The sequence below is a fragment of the Camellia sinensis genome, chromosome 6, assembly GCF_055761805.1.
Source record: "Camellia sinensis isolate YWXY chromosome 6, ASM5576180v1, whole genome shotgun sequence".
Classification (NCBI taxonomy): Eukaryota; Viridiplantae; Streptophyta; class Magnoliopsida; order Ericales; family Theaceae; genus Camellia; species Camellia sinensis.
The window spans coordinates 32,296,497-32,303,090 of record NC_138966.1 but is presented as its reverse complement, the minus strand read 5'-3'; the positions used below and the strand labels follow the sequence as shown (position 1 = coordinate 32,303,090).

Below are 6,594 nucleotides of genomic sequence, written 5' to 3'. Positions count from 1 at the left end.
GTGTCCAATTTGAATATGTAATTTAATTGACGGAAATTCGAAGTCTGATTAGAAATTGAAGGCCTAAATAGTTTGAGAAATCAAAATTGATAATGGAAATAAGTCTAACTTAATATTTGGAGCTTTTTGGAAGTTGATTAAAAATCTGATTCAGAATGGTAAAGATTAAATATAATTAATTGGACCTTAATTAAAGTCAATTAGACTAATTAAATTATGTGAGACTTGTGATTAGTTATGATCAATTAAGATTAATTAAAAATCAAGAGGTGATTAATTAAGCTAATGAATGACCGGTGGCTAATTTGACTATGCTCAACTGATTAACATTGTGGGTGTATATTAAATATATATATATATATATATAATAAATTATTAAACCTTCAAGTTTTATATGTGTACATGAGGAGAGAGAGTAGGCAATTCCACTTATTAATTGTTGAGTGCATTCTGTGCTTCATATTTGTCTTGGCAAAACCGTAAGAGAGAGAGAGAGAGAGAGAACCGTGGGTGAGAGAGGGAGAACCGTGAGTGAGGGAGAGTTCAATTCCTTAGATCTTTGCTGGAAATTTTGAAGGAAAACCAAGAGAAAAGTGAAGAAAAGGAAGAAGAAACTCAAGTTTGGCTTGGATTTGTCAAGATTATGCAAGATTAAGTGTCTATGAAGACTCTAGGTAAGGATTTGTCTCTCAAACCTTGAAGATCCTATGGTATAGAGTTGGATTTATGGGCCATTACATGTATTTTGCTTGAGCATGTTAAGAAGAAGGTGATTCCTTACATACATACATACATGAATATGTTGGATTTTGAAGTTATATGTTACATGCATTCTAGGATTGAGTTATGTTGAAGTTCAATCTTATAATTTGAAAGCTATGGAAAGGAATTTAGACTAGATTGTTACAGGCATGAATAAATTTTACAAGTTTAATACTCTAATGATACATACATCATGAATTTTGAAGGAATTAAAAATAAAGCTTTGTAGATCAATTATGAATTGTTAAGATTTGGGTTTGCATGTAAAATCAAGTTAGGATCAAGAGTATGAATTATGATTTCTTAAATTTGTTAACTTGTGTTCAATTTCATGTAAATAGAAGAAGTTAGCAAAATGATGAATAAATGGAGTTATGTTCAATTTATAGAAAATTAGACATTGATTCGATTTTGATCCCCAACCCATGCATGCAATATAATGAAAGAGTTTCATTCAAAATTTAAATTTATGTTATGGAACCTCTATGATTATGAATTAAATTGAGGTTAAAATAAATTGAGTTAAGCTTGAGATTAAGGAAATAAGTTTGGGAAATTTATCAAGTAGGTTTAATCGGTGTTATTCCTCATGAATTTGGACTTCATCTTTACATGCATCAATGAATCTCTAAGAAAGTTATGGAATTAGTCTCATGGATTTTTGTAAGAAATGAGGTTTTAAGTAAGAAATTAAGTAGACTCACAGTTGTGGAAATTAGTTTGGAAGATTAATTGTTTTGATTTGGCTTTGTAGCATTTTCTTGTAATACATGAGTTTTAAGGGAATTAAGCCATTTAAGTTCATATTTTGAAGAGACAAAGGAAATGTTTTAAAAAAATCAAGTTTATGGAAATTTGGAATTAATCCTAAAGTTTTGATTTTATAATTAGATTTTTATTTAATCCATGCATGTGATGTAATTTAGGAATTTTATTCAATTTAGATACATTTTAGAACACCCATGATTATAAATTAAATATTTGGTTAAAAATTGAGTTAAGTGGATTTGTTATTAATAATAAAATTGGATCTATCTGTATTACATACATCATGGAATTTCAAAAGGTTGGGAAGTCTAATTTATATCTTAGAATTGTGGGTTGATATGAATAAGATGAATTAAAACTAAATTTGGGCAATTGGAACATGATTTTAAATGAATGTTTTCGAACTGAAAGTGTTTACTAAATCATACAGTGGTTCTCCATTTTTGTGTACCAAAAATACATGTTTCGAGACTTTGAGTACCAAATTTGAATTTAAATTGCAATTCTGGAATTCCAGAATTTACGTTGTCCGCTCGAGCGTGGAAATCGAGCTCCCAGAAGTTTTTCAAATTTTACAATCTGCTTGAGCGACCAAAGTGGCGCTCGAGCGAAGACCCCATTTTCAGCGTATTTTGAAAAGTTGCATTTAGTTCATATTTTTATCCTCATCTCTTCCCAAAGCATTCTAGACATGATTTATGACTCAATAAAGATTAATAAGCTATTAATCAACATAAATTAGTTAGTTAAAGAATGAATCATTGATCTGGTGGTAAGAAGCCAAGTAAAAGGTCAATCTATTTGAAAAAGAAGGGCTTAGTAATGAAAGAATGTATGAAATAAGAACCCGGTTTATTTGAATGGGAAAGAATAAGCGTAGTAGAACTTCAGACTATTTAGATGCAAAAAAAAAAAAAAAAAAAAAAAAGACTAGAAGAGTCAAGTTTAACCAAGGAAGTACTATTGTATTTCAATGTGTATATGTTATGTGCTTGTGTAGGTCATGCACCATTGCTTGCCTGATTTATCTGATATGTCCAGCCCATTTGATTTGCTTCTGCGGTTATCTGTGAGGAATAACATAGTAAAACTATGTTCAACTTTATTTATTTTCTGTGTGATGAATTAAGATATGTTTTCTGAAATGATATGTTCTGTACAATGAATGGTTGTCCAATTTCTGATATGTATTAGTGACATCCTTAGCATCATGTGATATCTGTTGGCTGTTACCCGGTATCGGAGGTTCCATCATGGAACTTAATCTGTCTGCACTCTGTTACCTGTACCGAAGGCTCCATCATGGGGCTCAACGTGTTTATTCTTTGTTACCAGGATCTGGAGGTTCCTTTATGGAACTGGTTGTTCGTAATCCTCACGTGTCTGCATATGTTTTGTATCTGCTTTGTTAATGCTAATGGATGTATCACGTATACTTAAGCATACCTCATGATTTTTGTATATGATCTGGACAAATTATGAATTTGATACGAAACTAAATTATGAATTCTGAATCTGTACGGACTCATTCATTAAAACCCTTTACTCTGTTATTATTCACTAGGCTCTAGCTCACTATATTATTTATGTATGTAGGTGATCAGGCGCGTGACCAGGCTTAGAGGCATCTGCCTAGAATCTGTTTTTGTCAGCCAACCTATGTGCCTCCCGTGGAGGTTCCGGATATGTCAAGTGATTATCGCTATGTGATTTAAAGTTTAAGTTACGTTTTCTTGTTTGGTTAAACATCTTCTTGTGTATTTTGAAAAAGGGGCTAAGTCCTTTTTATCTGATCGGTATATATATTATAACGTAGGGATGAAGTGTATATATGTATATAAAAAGTTAAAAAATTTTCTATCTCATAAAAGTCTGTACAGCTCAATGGATGTTGTATATTTGTTATTTGCTTCTGCTAGCCCCTAATATTATGTTAATTTGTCTCAGAGGCCTTCGGTAATCCCAGGATTACTGGTCGGTTACGATGCTAAACCTATAGGGGGCGAGTTTGGGTCGGATAAGGGCAAGAGTCCACTACTTTCAGCCTGTCCATAAATCACACCTGGGAAGGGATGAAAGAAAAGAGAGATTAATGAATAGAGAGATATACGTTAAGAGAAAAGTGAGAAAAGGGTTTTGAGAGAAAAACAGAGCACGAGTGCCAAGTGATGCGAGAAACACATATGAGAAAGGGTGGAAAACATTACCTAAAGAAGTAGTGGACTCTCCGCGAATCTGGTAGTCTCTCGCCGATGGAAGGCATCTAAACCCATCAAAGTCTCGGCCAGTGCCAAACCAATACAACTCTTGCCTTTTTTCAGGCCTTGTGCCACTTCGCTCAAGCGAATGCTAGACCCGACAAAACTAGGGGCAAGAAGGAAATGAGCTAGCATGCATAAACAGAGGGCATGTTGCCGAAAACCCTGTCAAAGATGGTCGTCGCGGCCATCAACATCGAAAAATCGACGAATCAAGCTGGGAATATTTAGTTCTCCGTTGTGGGCCAGAGATCGAGCCTCGTGCATAGTGAGCCCACACATCCGTCCCAAAGCTTGTGCATGACCAAAACAGGGCTGAGGTATGATTCCCTCATTGCGCCGGGATTTCATTAACGCCTGAAACTCTTCAATTGTTAGGCACATTTCTTGTCCCCCGAAGCTAAAGACGTGTGTAATTGGGTCCCATCATCTAGCCGCGGCATGAAGAAACGAAAAACAAAGTGGAGTTCGGCTCAACAGAAAAAGTGCATTTATACAGAAATCCCAAAAATTCATCTTTTCCGAGTCGTCTAAAGTTGCAATCCAATTCAAGAGTCTTTTGGTGAAAAAGGGCTCCATTTGTGAAGAATTTGCAACTGAAATGAAGAATCCCCAAAGTTCAACCTTTTGTAGAAGATATGGTAGTGAGTAGAAGCCAGCTGTCAACGATCTAGCGGTTCTGTACATTGATGGCCAGCAGGTGGCTGGCAAATTTCTCTTTTAGCCGGCACCCTTCCTCTCAGTTCTGCTGTCCACCTTTGTGCTGAACAATGTTGAAAACATGTGTTTTGGTTTGCTCTTTGTGTGTTTTAAGGTCTTGTTTTGAGTCGTTTTGGTTTTGGCAGGTTTGTTGAGTTTATTTGAGTTGTTTTGTTTATCGAGTTGTTGTTTTGTTGTTTATCAAGTTGTATGGTGCATTTTGTATTTTGGTTGTTGATCGGTTCATTACCTGATTAGGGATTTTGTTTCAAACAAGTGCTCTTGGCCATTTCATTCCATGTCATTTTCATGCCTATATGGTGCTCTTGATGCAAAAATGATAACAACACTTTTCATAAAAATTGCGAAGTTTTATTTCGATCATGGCTTTTTACAAAAGAGGAGTACAAGTTTTAAATCAGTAAAACTTCCTAAAGCTATACATGTGCTAATGTTATAAACAAAAAGAAACTACACAAAAAAATCAAAAAATCAGCGCCAGTCACCTCAGGCTCGAGAGGCCCTCTTTGTCCTCTTCCTCGGAGGAGAGGACTCTAGGGCACTATCTTCATTGGCTCCGCTGTCTGAATCTGCCTCTGAGTCAGAACTCGAGCCAACGTCATCGTCTTCACTCTCTACCCCAAAGCCCTCCTTAGCGTCGTTACCTCCACTCTTGGAACCCGAGCCGGCGTCATCATATCCTCTCTCAGATGACCCAGAGTGCTGACTCGCTGCCTCCTCCGAGCTGCTAGTCTCAGCATCGTCGTCCCTCAAGATAGGCTCGGGAGGACTGCTCTAGGCTCGGGTACTCCTGTCTTTACCTCTCCTCCCTGCTGCTGGAGGAGGTACTGCTGCTGGTGGTGCTCCCACCGCTAGAATAGTTGGTATAGTGGGGATCTGAAAGGGACAGTTGTCACATATTAGTTTCATTATGTATATCAAATGCAAATATGGTATATAGTGTGTATCAGATGCAAGCATGGTATGCAGAATGAGCTTATGCAGAAGTCAGGTATAATGTGTGAATGCGGTGCGGTATCAGTGCGGTTTAGAACAGACTAAAGTTGAAATGCTAGTGTATCAGTGGAAATTTGATGCTTGGAATGTAAACTGAAGAAATTGCAGGGATGCCATGGAGACCAAACAGCGTCTCCTTCCTTTGTATCATACCCATCAAGGAAGCTATCAGCTCAAGAGTGCTCCCTGTGTACTCAATGGATGCCTGCAAATGCTTTTGAATGATCAGTGTTCGTAGTGAATATATCTGAAATAAAATGTGGGGTGCAAGTGGTGAAGAGTAGTCCATACCTTAGTCGGGCCTCTAACCCCGACAAGCTCGTGCCCAGCCGCTGCAGGCTTAATCTAGACCTGGTAAGCATCCCCGGTATGCCGCTAACAAGTCAGCGCGGTAGGAAGCTCTGTCTCGCCCGGGAAACACGGGCCCTGGTCGCTCTAAGCGCCTTTTGTGCAACAGGAGCTCTTGCCTCCTCACCTCTATGAGTGCCTATCAAAGGTGGCATGAGATGCGTCTGGATGAAGGCTGCATAGTCACCCTCTGTTCGGAAGTAGTCAGCATCTAGGCCCACCATAAATTGAATGACCTCATCAATGGATAGGCTACTTGATGATTGCATTGACTCTGGCAGAGCCATTGGAATGATCGGGTCAGGTAGGCCCACAGTCTGGTGCACGAATCGCTCGCTTTGGAACCAGGCCCGGCAGACTGGGCCCTCGAGTAGGATGCGGAAGCGAGAAGTGGCCCAAGCCCTAGCATACTAGTCCCGAATCCCGACCGACATCATGGCCCATAGTTGCCACATGATCTATAAATAGAAGTTGTACAGATTATTAGTTGTTGTAAGTTGCTAAATGTGAATCAAAACAGTTTTAAAGCAAAAATGACTGTGTTTCAGGTCATCTCATGAGCAGCCACGGTGTCGAAGTAGTGGCAGAAGAACGTGAAGGTCTCGCGGGTCCTGCACTGGAGCCGGCAGTCATATCTCCATGAGTAAAGGACTGTCAGTGGAAGCTCCTCCACAAGCTCTGGGGCTAGAGTCAGAAAATATACATAAACCCACAGCTACGAAGAAAATGCAGTGATATGTGA

General features: G+C 38.3%; 1 long non-coding RNA gene across 1 annotated transcript; it reads left to right on the top strand.

The window, feature by feature from the left end:
- The first annotated feature begins 462 nt into the window (after positions 1-462).
- LOC145792261 (uncharacterized) lies at positions 463-3,414 on the top strand. Its single transcript, XR_014331649.1, has 2 exons — positions 463-674; positions 3,127-3,414. It is a non-coding gene; the product is annotated as an uncharacterized LOC145792261 (long non-coding RNA).
- Positions 3,415-6,594: the final 3,180 nt, after the last annotated feature.